The sequence below is a fragment of the Podarcis muralis genome, chromosome 11 (assembly GCF_964188315.1).
Source record: "Podarcis muralis chromosome 11, rPodMur119.hap1.1, whole genome shotgun sequence".
NCBI lineage: Eukaryota > Metazoa > Chordata > Lepidosauria > Squamata > Lacertidae > Podarcis > Podarcis muralis.
Window position 1 is genome coordinate 20,348,252 of NC_135665.1, and position 14,413 is coordinate 20,362,664.

Here is a 14,413-nt window from a genome sequence, read left to right on the forward strand (position 1 = left end):
TTGTTCAATGTGGTACAAGTTTTTCATGTTATAGCTACCACCTGGACTACACGATCTGCATTTAAGGCAGTGTCAATATGTTGGGCAGAATTTTTGTGTGTGTGTATGTGTGTGTGTGTTTCCCAATCTAAAAATAGCATCCTATTGTTGCTAAATTATGATGTAATGGTTAAAGCAGGGGTAGGCAACCTAAGGTCCGTGGGCCAGATGTGGCCCAATCACCTTCTCAATCCGGCCCGCAGATGGTCCGGGAATCAGCGTGTTTTGACATGAGTAGAATGTGTTCTTTTATTTAAAATGCATCTCTGGGTTATTTGTGGGGCCTGCCTGGTGTTTTTACATGAGTGGAATGTGTGCTTTTATTTTAAACTCTGGGTTATTTGTGGGGAATAGAAATTTGTTCATTCCCCACCCCCCAAATGAACCCTGGCCCACCACATGGTCTGATGGATGGTGGACCAGCCCATGGCTGAAAAAGGTTGCTGACCCCTGGGTTAAAAAGCATAGCTGGGACACCTTCATAGTGACCACATGGAGATGCCATAAGTCATGTTCATTGAATAAGTCACACTATTCCTTGGTAAACCTGTATCTTGTTTTCTTCCAAGAAGCTCAGCATGTTGTTTAATAATACATAACCCTAAGACTAAGAAATAATCCTTAAGCTCACATTCAGCATTATGGTCACTTTCAGCAAGCCAGGGAATCAACAGGTGGTGGGACAAGTTAGGATTGTGCCCCCATCCTGACCGCCTCACAGTTTTGGTAAGACATAGATGTGTTGCATAGAGATACACTAGCTCCGCAGCAGGTGGATCATTGATGTTTATTGGAGGAGAAAGGGGGAAGGGGAAGGTGGCAGGGATGTCAGCATGGTGTAAACTCACCAGCAGAGCCAACCTGGTTCTCTTAATGGTGTTTGCATTGCACCAACCACCCTACCACTTTACTTGTCTTCCTGCTAGCAAGCAACAGCAACCCGCCTTCCAGGAAGCTAAGGTTGCAGTTCTGCCCCATTCAGTAAGCTGCTTCTGTAGGAATTTTGTTGTTCAAAATCAGGAGTAAAGGTTGAGGGTGGTGTCCAACTAAACAGTTCTGCTAGTGCAAGCACTTTTGGCTGCACAATGAAACTTTCCCTCCCTCTCTCCTCCCTGTTCATCTCCACATCAATCTGCTCCAGAGGTTGGAGGAACCCTCAGAACCTATTTAGGAAGCATGAGGGGGCACCTGGGGAGAGGAGAGGAAGAGGGCAGCCAAAAATGTTTTCACAAGCAGAACTGTTTAGCTGGGCACCGCCCCGGGTGAACACATACAACCTGATGTGCAGAAATGCAGTGTGGAACTTGCATCAAAAACATTGCATCGCAGTGGTTGGAACAGATGACCATCAGCATTCCTTTCAACTCTATGAGTATGTGATTCTATTACCATAGAGTCCAGGAGTGAGAAAGGCCAACACCCTCCACTGGACTGTGACTTTATTCAGCTTGCTAAACTCAGAGTTTCCCAAACTTGGGTCTCCAGCTGTTTTTCGATTACAACTCCCACACTCTCTAGCTAGCAGGAACAGTGTCAAGGGATGATGGGAATTGTAGTCCAAAAACAGCTGGAGATCCAAGTTTGGGAAACTTTGGTTTAGGGCTATAGTGACTTGTCGAAGAATTGATGCTTTTGAATTATGGTGTTGGAGGAGACTCTTGAGAGTCCCATGGACTGCAAGAAGATCAAACCTCTCCATTCTTAAGGAAATCAGCCCTGAGTGCTCACTGGAAGGACAGATCGTGAAGCTGAGGCTCCAATACTTTGGCCACCTCATGAGAAGAGAAGACTCCCTGGAAAAGACCCTGATGTTGGGAAAGATGGAGGGCACAAGGGGAAGGGGACGACAGAGGACGAGATGGTTGGACAGTGTTCTTGAAGCTACGAACATGAGTTTGACCAAACTGCGGGAGGCAGTGGAAGACAGGCGTGCCTGGCGTGCTCTGGTCCATGGGGTCACGAAGAGTCGGACACGACTAAACGACTAAACAACAACAATGACTTGTCAATTTGATTATGAAGGATTGTAATACTAGATTGGATTTGTACATCATGTAGCCCAGTACCCTATACTACGAAATGCTTCCCTACAGCCAACAACTACTGAACATTAGCCTGACAAGAGTGTGCTGCTAGCAGAAGAACAAAATAAATGCATCTAATATCAGTGATGAAACATGATACATATCAGTACTTCATGATTCAAAAAGTAATTCTGTATATAACTAAACTAGGTAACTCATGTAAGTGATGCATGCTGCATGCTAGACTGGAAGAAGACAAGAAAGCCCCTCAGATTTGTCTAAAAACTGTTGATTCCAAAACAAGTAATAATTCAGACCCTGAACATGAAGAAAACTCCATCCAAAGCAAGCACTAAACACTTTATACTCAAATTCAGACTCTTTCATTCAGATTAATTGGGAATAGTTATCTTCTTTGGCTCTGTGATGATGATAACAAATACAGATTAGATTACTTCTCAACGATAGGATCAAACATAACCTGAAAGACCAAGGTCTTTGACTATACTCTTTAAGTATGACAGGAGTGTAGAAGTGTCTAAAATGACAACTAACCTGCTGAACACATCCAATTTCTGTTCTAAATGGCATAAAGGTGTCATTTTGCTTCCTGACATTTGAGAATTCACTGCTGACTCCTTAATGTGTAGGACTTTTCACTCCAGTGGAAACATGAGCAGAAACACACTGAGTTCCTATGTAGATTACAAGTCACGGATTGAACTGGAATCTAAAAAGTAGCGCTTCACTGAGATATAGCTGCAATCCTGTACTCTCTGTTACACACACTGTCTCACAGAAGTCAATAAGGAACTAGGCACCAGACTATAACTGAGATTTTCCACCAATATATTGTTACAAGTAATGACAACAGGAAATCTATTTCCAAGTCTCTTTTTAATTCTGAGATGTGCAGGCTGAATTCATGCATCATGTAAAGTCATTTTCCCATACGGGATGCCTGGCTCAGAACAGAAAGAAGCCCTTGCTAGGCTTCATATTTCATAGAGAAATTGAAATGAAATGAATTTTGCAGTGGCACTTTACATCTGACATCATGCATGTGGTTAATTTTTTTTTTACTAATAAAGCCATCCATATCCAGTCCAGATCTCTTTAAGAAAACTGCTACGCTGGGCTTTTATTCTTTAGAAACCTGAACACTCCTATTCTTAAGGATACCTGTCAACCACAGGCTGATTAGGTCCTTGTTGCTCACTTCAGAAACCCAGCAAGCAGAAAACGACATCAGGGCAACGGCGTCCCCCTCTCACCAGCTATCCTCATGCAAGCAAAACGCACAACAGGAAAAACCAATTATATCTGAGGGTTTTGCCGAAGTAACATTGGAAATTGTCAACAATGGTTATTTCTGAAGGCTCCCTCTTCGCTGCACACAAGAGTTCAGCAGAGAATGCTCGCATTTCCTGTGGAAACTAGTTTCGCTGCTGTTGCCGGTGACATGCCACCGATGCTTGTCCTTTATATGGTTTTTTTAAGGCCAAAAGCAAAATAAAACATGGCATTTTTGCAACGGCCACAATGAAATGTTTGCCCCGCTCACCACCTTGCAGACATATTTTTTTTTTAAATCACCACCAGGGAAGAAAGGGGTGTGTGAGAGAGAGTGAGTGTGAGAGAGAGAGATTTCAGCAAAGGCTGCAGGAACAGAGAAGCTCTTGCCCTCACATCATGGTGCCTTGGAGATGTCAAGAGTTTATAAAACGGAGGTGGGAAGAAGTGAGCACTTCCACCTCTTTCTGTGTGTGTGTTTTCTCTCCCTCCATCTCTCTCTCTCTCTCTCTCTCTCCCTTAGTTCTTGATGTCATCCGATCCACGCGCATTCAAAAGCCTCTCGAGTCCCTTAGCGAGTGGATGACTGCGCGATGCTTGCGATTACAGACACAGTCACACCTCTCTCCGGGGTGTGTGTCAACTTCAATAAAATGGGGGGGGGGGGTGTTCCAGGTAAACCCCGCCCCATACCGTCGATCACGTGGCACTATTTGAATGGCAATGCCCATCAACTTTGGGTGGCCCTGGCCAATATTGTATTGGGGGCCCCCCAAAGGACCTTGCCCCCCTAGGAATCGGCTCTTATGCATCCCCCTCCTCGTCCCCCTCCTCTCTCCTGCACACTTCTCCATCCCTCGCTTCCTTGACGCGCGTGGGGTGTCAGTCCCGCAACGGGGGATCCTCGTGTGCGCAAGGAGCTCGGCGGGGAGCAGGCGGCGGAACAAGCGCCAGAGAGGCGGCCAACACGAGGGACCTGCTGCTCTTGCAGCTTCTGGCTCGGACCTCGCCGGGTCCGAGAGCCCCGTGGCTCCTCTCCCCGCGAGGGAGCAGCTCTCTCCCTCGGACCCCCGAAGGCGGAGGGAGTCCCGAGCCAGCCGGGCTCGCCTTCTGCGCCTCCAGCGGCTTGGAGAGGGGCGGGACCCTGGGCGCAAACTTGTGGCTCCCCTCCTCTCCAACCCTCCAGCTCTTCTCCCCTCGGGCGCAGGAGGAACTACTGGCACTCACCCACCCCCGTCCGCGGCTCTCGGCTCTCCCTCCGCCGCCGCCTCCGGGGACTCCGGCTCGCTCCCTCTCCTCTCCCGCCTCGCCGCTGTCTGGCTCCGGCAGCGCGCGGGCTTGGCGGGACGCGAGCGCCGGCTTCTCCAGGCTGCTTGCGTCACAATGAAGCGGAGGCCGTCCCCCGTCCCCCCCTACGCGCCGGGAATTCGGGGGGCTGTGATCGTGGTGCGGGGGAGGGAGGGGGCTTCCACGTGACTTCAAAGGAAGGCCTTGAGCTGGGGGGGACGAGGAAGAAGAAGGAGAAGAAGGAGGAGGAGGAGAGGAGCAGGCAAGGCGAGGTGGGGAAAGGTGGTCGGGATGGGAAGCGTTCCGCCGCGCTCGCCGCTGCGTCTGGAGCTGCCCCGCTCGGCCGGCGCTGGATGCTGAAATAGCCCCTGGCAGCCCCCTCCCCCGGCCGCCCCTCGCCGGCCACGCGCTCCCAGGCTCTCCTGCTCATTCGTCTGGCGCTCGCTTTTCTCTCCCCCCCCCCCTCCCAGTCGCCTCCCCACCCCCCCTCCGCGACACACGTTAGCTTTCTCTCTCTCTCTTTCGCGCAGTTCTTCTGCTGTTCTTTGGCACGCATTCCTTTGCTCTCCTTCTCCCGATTCTCTGCTTCACGCCCCCCCCCCACGCCGTCATTTTCCTCTGGCAACACTTTCCATGTTTGCCCATCCGACACACTTTCTCTCGTCGCCGCCGCTCTTCCCCATCCTCCCTTGTTCTGTTAGCACTCCTGCCTCTTCATCCCTCTTTTCCGCCACCCCCCTGCAATTTGGCTTCCTTCACCTTTGGGGTGACTTTTCTCCAACGCCCGTAGCCAGGATTTATGATATTTTGGGGGGGCGGGGTTCAGGACAACCGCCTGTCATCATCCTCTGCCTGGCTCTGTCTAGCAGATTCGGAATGAAATGTCTCGACAACGGTTGTTTTAGACTCATAGAGTCGGAAGGTAAGGTCCACTCATGGTTTGTAGTCTGCTTTTTGCCCATTCCTGGTTCAAGGCTTAAAAGGTTATAGCAGGGTACCCCAAACTTGGTACTCCAGTTGTTGTTGGATTACAACTCCCATCATCCCTAGCTAGCAGGGCCAGTGGTCAGGGATGATGGGACTTGTAGTTCCAAGAAAACAGCTGGAGACCCAAGTTTGGGAAACCCTGGTTATAGCAAAACTTAAAATCATAGAGTCAGAAAGGACCATTAGGATCACCTAGTTCAAGGTCCTGCAATGCAGCAATATGCAGCCGTCCCAGACGAGGATCGAACCTGCAACCTTGGCATTATCAGCACATGCTCTAACAAATTGAGCTATAGTACATATGAACTAGGGACGCGGGTGGCACTGTGGGTTAAACCACAGAGCCTAGGACTTGCTGATCAGAAGGTTGGTGGTTCGAATCCCTGCGACGGGGTGAGCTCCTGTTGCTTGGTCCCTGCTCCTGCCAACCTAGGAGTTCGAAAGCACGTCAAAGTGCAAGTAGATAAATAGGTACCACTCTGGCGGGAAGGTAAACGGTGTTTCCGTGTGCTGCTCTGGTTCGCCAGAAGCGGCTTAGTCATGCTGGCCACATGACCCGGAAGCTGTACACCGGCTCCCTCGGCCAATAAAGCGAGATGAGCGCCGCAACCCCAGAGTCGGTCACGACTGGACCTAATAGTCAGGGGTCCCTTTACCTTTACCTTTACTTATGAACTAGTAGCCCTAACTCAGGGGTGAAGCCATGCTGAATGACACCTATGGGAACAGGAGTCCAACAGCATACTTCCTATTGACCCCTAGGATTCAGAAAATCCTGTCAAAACCTTTCTACAATTTCTACTTTTAGTTATGTATTTTTATTTATTTGCTTGCTTTTTTGTGGGGGGGGGGCACAGCCGCCCCCCTGCCCCCTGGCTACGCTCATGTCTATGGCAATTTGTCATTTGATTTTTCTCTTTAACACCCTTTCTGTTGATCCATCTGCTGCACACCTTCCATCACTAAAGAGGAGCTCCGCCAGATTAAAATCTCAAGGAAGATGACATCTTTGTTGTTCGCCTTCGTTTGTGTTGTTCTAAGGACCTGTTGGGATCTGAAATAAAGGAAGACCAATGAAGCTACTGCATTGGAGGGGAGGGCGGGGAGGAAGAGGCAGCCCCTTAAAATGGGAGACATTCCCTTCAAACCTAATTAGCCAGTTTCAGCAGGATTGCCTGGGTTTTAATTAAGGACTTTGCCCTCTTCCGAGACTTGGCAGAAGTGTCCAAGGCTGGCCTCAGCCGGTAGGAACAGACTGTTTTGGCCAATGTCCAAGTTACCCTTCTGGCTGAATGTGAAATGTTTGCACTGTTATGGTTCAGGATGCTTCCACATGTCACTATCCTTCAAGAGCAGGTTCTCATCAGCTTCACAGCTTCACCATGCGTCTTGGGCAGTAGCAGTGCTTGCTCACATGCTGCACCCAGACTTTCCACCAAATTGCCATGTTGCTTGCAGCATTTCCCTCCATGACCTGCAATGAAAATACAGCTTCAGGATGTGCAAAATAAAGCCTTATAATTTACCATAAGTGCCTGTCTTAGCACTGCCTTGGAGCTTCCTCTTCCTTGCTTAATAGTCCACAGAGAGGATGGAGGGTTCTTCCATTCGTTTCTGTACCTTCCCCTGGTTATTGTTCCACATTCTCCTAGAGAATTCTGGTCTTTGCTGAGAATACTGTACAACACCAGCCTGCAGTCTGTTGATGCCTCACAACATAGTGTGGAAAACCTTAACACATAACAAAAACCACACAGCCCTGCTTATGAGTGTTTCTAGTTGGAATAGCAATCTGGTATCTAAAAAAAGCAAACATTTTTCTTTTCATCTGAAACAGTACAGCTGATCTGCAGCAACAAGTTATGATTTGAAAGCTCATGTGGCTGGGGGTGGGGAAATGAAGTTTAAAAATTCATCCAAGTTGCTACCACACCTTGGAATTCAGATACTAATGTTGTCATGACCCCTGAATCTAGCAATGATCTGGATCAGGGCCGTGCGCTGGTCCACCATCCCTCAGCCCATGTGGTGGGCTGGACTATATTTTTTGGGGGAGAAATGGATGAATTCCTATGCCCCACAAATAACCCAGAGATGCATTTTAAATAAAAGCACACATTCTACTCATGTAAAAACACACTGATTCCTGAAGTGTCCGGGGTCCGGATTGAGAAGTTGATTGGGCCACATCCAGCCTGCGGGCCTTAGGTTGCCTACCCATGATCTGGACACAGAGTCAGAAGCTGCTGGGGCACCAAACAGGCAGAACATTGGTCCTGAGGCTGAGGAATTAGATGCCTCCCATTGCACACCACAGTCCAGTGGAGCTGGAAACATACTAGGACAGCAGCTGGAAGGAAGGAGTGCTTGTCTTCAGGCCAGGGGTTTGGCATGTTAAGGATCTGAAGTTCTTCACAAAGGGGTGGAGTTAGAAGAAGTAGTCTGAGATAGAGGTCAGCTGAGGCTGATGGGAGTTGGAGTCCAATAACATTTGGAGGGTTGCAGGTTCCCCATCCCTACTGTAGACAACAGACCACAGCTTCTACACCTTCCAAGATTTAAGTCATTAGAGTGGACAGTCAACAAATGACATTAAGAGAGATGGGGCAGGCAGAGATATTGCAAGAGTCAAGAGGTTATAGCAGGGGTCAGCAAGCTTTTTCAGCCATGGGCCGGTCCACCGTCCCTCAGACCATGTGGTGGATCAGACTATAATTTTTGGGGGGTGGGTGGGAATGAACGAGTTCCTATGCCCCACAAATAACCCAGAGATGCATTTTAAATAAGAGGACACATTCTACTCATGTGAAAACACGCCAATTCCCGGACCGTTTGCAGGCCGGATTAAGAAGGCAAATGGGCCACATCTGGCCCCTGGGTCTTAATTTGCCTACCCCTGGGTTATAGAAAAAAGAAGTTGGAAAGGAACAAATTAGTAGGCTCTTCCCTATGAACGTTTGCACCACCATAAGATGGTCTGTATTATTGCCACATTTTATTTTTACCAGCAAATCTACTCTTTCATAAGCTATTGATAATATGATCCAATTAGTAATTAGTTATCATCATTCTGTTTTGTTATAGTAGGATTTCCCTTTCCAGGCTGGTTGGAGCTGAATATATTTTTCCATGTAAAGGAACTGACCCTTTGTAAATCTGACAGCCTTCCCTCATATCAAGGACAAAACTCCCATGAGGTTTTTAATGCAAATGAATTCTTGGCCTTTTCAAAACCTTCTCCATGTAACAGGAGGAGAGAAGCTGATTCCACCACCTCTTAATGTTTGAGAGCATAAAGGGTTAATTAAACTTTTGTGCAAAGCGATACATGTTTCCTTTGCCAGATCAGATCATAAATAAAAGGAGTTTATTTCCAGCTGCAATTAATGAGTAGATGAGGATGATACTGCTTTGTTTGTTTCCAAATAAATATTGACTCTTTTGTTTATTTAGTACAGATTATCTAGTACATCACTAGTGACTGTTCTAATGAGGTCATTTAAGGTGAGCATGGACAGAATAAATATATGGAGAGAATGTCTATGCCCTCCCACCTTCTGCTCACCCCACTATAGTTAATGGCAAAACTTCCACTAACTCCAGTAGGTTCATTTTCAGCCATAAATTCCAGGATTGACAGAGCAGTTCTTCAGATCTAGTCAGTCTGTCATATGCACTGTCAAAGACAGCTTGTTCATTCAAGGTTCAATTGTTGGAAGGAAAGATAAAATCTCTTGGGGCCTGGGGAGGCCCAGCCCAGGGATATGTAAATTGCCATGGGGGGAAACTAAGGCTAAATTGTTAATAAGGCTTGAGGAAGTTTGTACAAACTTATTTCCCAGTTGTTTATATGGGATGCTCAGATCTTTAAGATTGGGGTGTGTGTGTGTGTGTGTGTGTGTGTGTGTGTGTAGCTAATGAAAACGGAGTTAGGGCCCAGGGCCTCAGAGCAGAAATAGGAAGAAAGTTGCTTGTATAAGAAACTCTGTGACTTGTAGTCGGGAGACAGAGGAGAGTATACCATTCATTGCATCAAGAACTACAAGTCCCAGAGTTTCTAAATTTTAATTCAGCCTTCAAACTATCATTATTTTGCAGGAGAAACTCGAGTACATACCAGAATGTTAAAGGTAAAAGTAAAGGGACCCCTGACCATTAGGTCTAGTCGTGACCGACTCTGGGGTTGTGGCGCTCATCTCGCTTTATTGGCCAATCAGAATCAATGCTGGATGAATGCTTGTCATATAACCTCCCCACAAGCAAATCAGAATGAATGCTCCGTGAAGACTCGACATAGTCTAACTGCCGTGTAAGCTTTGTGCAAACAAATCAGGATGGATATTGAATTAACAGGTTGTCCTGAGGAGCCCAGGGCCTCTGACAGCAGGAGAGAGGCTCAATGAGCACAGTCATCAGGGATACTGATATAACAGGAAGGGAGAGATTCAGGGCTGCTGCTGCTGCTATAGGATGGTGTATAGGGTTGCCATATGTCCTCTTTTTCCAGGACATGCCCTCTTATTCGAGGGTAAAATGTCTGTCTGGGTGAATTTTTTGAATTTGCCAAAATGTCCGGGGTGTGTGGGAGCGGGCTACTTTTTATGTTGCATATCTAGTACTAGACCACCAAGTGCAAAATATATACATACTGTGTGAGTTTTGCATTGCAGGGAAGGACCAGGTCCTTGTTTTTGTATATTTTGAAGGGATATTGTTGAATGCACCCACTCTCCCCCCCCCCCCACTCCAGGAGCCAGCAAATGTGTCCTCTTTTTTGCTCTTCAAAATATGGCAACCCTAACTGCAGAACATATGAAAACATAGAAGAACTGACACTCGTTTTTTAGGTCTGGGAAAAATGTCCAAAAGTTATTTGTCAGTGCACTCGTGCCTGATTTACATATATACATACATGCCATACTGCCCCTGTCTGGCTATTCAGAAGGTGTTTGATTTCTTTTTGTTCCCTGTGTTTAAAGAACACTAATCTCTTCTCTTTTTCTCAAAGCATACGAGGGATGGAGAGGAATGGGGAATTGTTATGAGTTTGGTCTGTCCCAAGACATTATACTTGGGAACGTTGACAGAATGATGAATGAAAAATAAAGTCTTTATACTATTATTTATTTTTTAACACTAACCCTCCAGCCAAATTAGGAAGGGTCTACCATTGAGGACAACATAGTCAAATCCATGGCATTTTTTTCAGCCGGAAATTGCTGGAACTCAGTTCTGGCACCTCTCAGGTGGGAGTCATTGCCATTTTAAGAGAACAAGGGAGGCTCTTGTGGTGAGTTCCGGCACCTCTTTTTCTAGAAAAATTGCACTGGTCCAATCCTTTTAACTTAGTGGAATTCCAAATAGCTTTATAAAAGTAGGTAGAAAAGTACCGGTAGGTATGCAAACCTTGCAGTTGCCCGCATGTCAGAATATATAATAAGGTAAAGGGTAAAGGGACCCCTGACCATTAGGTCCAGTCGTGGCCGACTCTGGGGCTGTGGCGCTCATCTTGCTCTATAGGCCAAGGGAGCCAGCATTTGTCCACAGACAGCTTCCGGGTCATGTGGTCAGCATGACTAAACCACTTCTAGCGAACCAGAGCAACACATGGAAACGCTGTTTACCTTCCCGCCAGAGTGGTACCTATTTATCTACTTGCACTTTGACATGTTTTCGAACTGCTAGGTTGGCAGGAGCAGGGACCAAGCAACAGGAGCTCACCCCGTCACAGGGATTCAAACCACCAACCTTCTGATCAGCAAGTCCTAGGCTCTGTGGTTTAACCCACAGCGCCACCCGCGTCCCTAGTTCATATGTACTATAGCTCAGTTTGTTAGAGCAGGTTCGATCCCGGGCTGGGACAGCTGCATATCCCTGCATTGCAGGACCTTGAACTAAGGGACCCTCATGGTCCTTTCTGACTCTATGATTCTAAGTTTTGCTATAACCAGGGTTTCCCAAACTTGGGTCTCCAGCTGTTTTCTTGGAACTACAAGTCCCATCATCCCTGACCACTGGCCCTGCTAGCTAGGGATGATGGGAGTTGTAAACCAACAACAGCTGGAGTACCAAGTTTGGGGTACCCTGCTATAACCTTTTAAGCCTTGAACCAGGAATGCTCATCTCGCTCTATAGGCTGAGGGAGCCGGCGTACAGCTTCCGGGTCATGTGGCCAGCATGACTAAGCTGCTTCTGGCGAACCAGAGCAGCACACGGAAACACCGTTTACCTTCCCGCCAGGGTGGTACCTATTTATCTACTTGCACTTTGACATGCTTTCGAACTGCTAGGTGGGCAGGAGCAGGGACCAACCAATGGGAGCTCACTCCGCCGCGGGGATTCAACCGCCGACCTTCTGATCAGCAAGTCCTTGGCTCTGTGGTTTAACCCACCCGCGTCCCGCATAATATGTAATACATACATGCAATGGGTCAGAAAGCAGCAGGGACCATACAAGACTAAATTTGAACAAGGGCTCACCAGAACGTAGCCTTGGAAAGGGTTTCCAGTGCCAAAACATAGGCCCTAGAACATATGAATTAATAAGAAAGAAGAGGATAACTTTGATGATGTGCCAAGAGCAGCATTTTGTAACCGCAACTAAGCCCACACACATGGGTAAGGGACTTTTAAGTCATGCCTGAGCCGGGACACTTCTCATTTTAGAAACGAAGAACCGGGACAGTATGTATTTTCAGGTGGACAGTCAGCCTATGCTTCTGGGAGGTCTTAAATTCCTTCTCTTGCGCAACGGGTGCTATGTTTTCTTCGGTTGCTTACGCCCAACGACAACAGCAGGCCACGCTGTCAAGCCTGCTCCTCTGATTTCAGATATGCGAGGGAAAACATATTAGCCAGTATTAAATGGACATGGCATAATCAATAACTATACTCACTGCTGTCTGCAGAAAAATTATTATCTCACCAGCCATTTTCTGATTACAGCTGATCATATAGGGCAAGGGTGGGGAACTAGTAGCTTGAAAGCCGCATGTAGCCTTGTTTCATGTGGAGTGGGGAGCCCACAGGGAGAGTGTGATGGCCTGGGATTTGGACTCGGAGGCTGAACCTGAGGAATCCCAGCCTGCACAGGAGTCCCCGCCTCCAGAACCAGCTGAGCCGGGGTTGGGGCTTGAGCCCGAAGGGTCCTCACCTATGCTGGATCCTCAGGTGCAGGCACCAGCTGAGTCTGCTCTGGCTCCTGAGGTGATGGAGGACCCATTGCCTGCAGGTGCTCCACTCTCAGCCCCGTCAGGGGAAGCTGAGGTTGCCTCTGGGTCCGGTAACCCTCCAGCCTTTCCTGAGCTGCAGAGGCTTGGGGCAGAGAAGCGGAGGGAACTAAGTTCCCACAGGAGGAGTGCTTGCCTCCAGGCCAGGAGAGGCGAGTCGCCTGTGGACCGGTGCCGCCCTATGCCTCGGGGCAGATAAAAGCCAGTCAGCCCCAGGCCCAGGTTGCGGGAGCAACTATGTTGGTAGCCTGTTCCTGTCGGCACCCTGTCCTGCTTTTCTGCCAGAGTCCTGAGCTCACCCAACTCCCTGCCTTGGACCCCGCTTCAGCTTTGATGGACAGCCCCTTGACCTCGGACTGGACTCGGACCTTGCCGCACGGTTAACCCTCAGGACCAGCACAGAGAGAAGGGGAGGGGCAGGATGTAAAACAACAACAACTACAACAACATTGGGGGGGGCAGGGAGAGACAAAACGGGATGGGGGAAGGATGGGAGGAAATGCCCTAGACAAGCAGACCTTTGGCAAGAGTGATTGATCTATGATCCCTGGGCAGGAAGGGTTTCAGAAGGAGGGAGAGCCGAAACAGGTTGGCAGAAAGAGGCATGCAATCCCCAGCAAATCCTTCCCTGCCCCCAAATGAATGCAGGTCTTAACAGAAAGGCGAGGGAAAGCTCCCCACCCAGTAGTGCTATTTGCCTAGAGTGGAGCAACCTTACAGTTTAACCCCTTCATGCATGAATTAGATTCAAATATGCTAGGGTTATATGAGGCTGGAGGAAAGGAGCTTCTCTGCCCCCATCTTTCAGCCTGGACACTGAGGTCCGGTTCTGAGGACCTTCCACCGGTTCCTTCATTGTGAGATGTGAAGCTACAGGGAACGAGGCAGAGGGCCTTCTCAGTGATGGCGCCTGCCCTGTGGCATGCCCTCCCATCAGATGTCAAGCAGATGAAGCACATGACTTTCTGAAGACATCTGAAGGCAGCCCTGTATAGGGAAGTTTTTAATGCTTGATGTTTTGTTGTGTTTTTATTGTGCTGGAAAGCCACCAAGAGTGGCTGGGGCAATCCAGTCAGGTGAACGGCATACAAAAAACAAATTATTATTATTATTATTATTATTATTATTATTATTATTATTAGTAGAGCGGCTAGGAGGAAAAGCAGTGAGCACAGGGAGGCAGACAGTTGGATTGACAGAGGAGGAGGCGGGGGAGATGCAGCAGAGCAGAACCCAATGGCCATGGAGGAAGTCACTGGTGGAGTGTGTAAGGTGACTAAAAGCTCACTTTTTGAGTTTCTAGTCCATGGTCTCTCCTGGCTTCAGATGTGCTGATACATCTCCTTGCCAAGGGTGCAATGGAGCCTAGGTATGCCTCTGATTCCAGCATCTGAATTTCCCAGTACATGTGATTGAATCCCACCCCAAAACAGCAACAGTCTGGAAGCCCCTAAGATGGACTTTTGCTCTGATCCAGCACATCACATCGTATGTTCTTAAATTGCACCATTTTATAAAACATTAATTACCTAGTTGCATGCATTAGACTAAAAA

The 14,413-nt window shown here is 48.0% G+C and overlaps 1 protein-coding gene across 5 annotated transcripts in view; it reads right to left on the reverse strand.

Moving 5' to 3' along the window:
• Positions 1-5,019, reverse strand: part of SNCAIP (synuclein alpha interacting protein) — a 130,899-nt gene extending 125,880 nt beyond the window's left edge. For 2 of the 5 annotated variants that reach the window (XM_077936106.1, XM_028748213.2), the window contains exon 1: positions 4,584-5,019. The gene's annotated coding sequence lies outside the window, so the exon portion shown is untranslated. The remainder of the gene's footprint in view (positions 1-4,583) is intronic. The other 3 variants (XM_028748214.2, XM_028748216.2, XM_028748215.2) reach the window with 3 other exon arrangements.
• Positions 5,020-14,413: the final 9,394 nt, after the last annotated feature.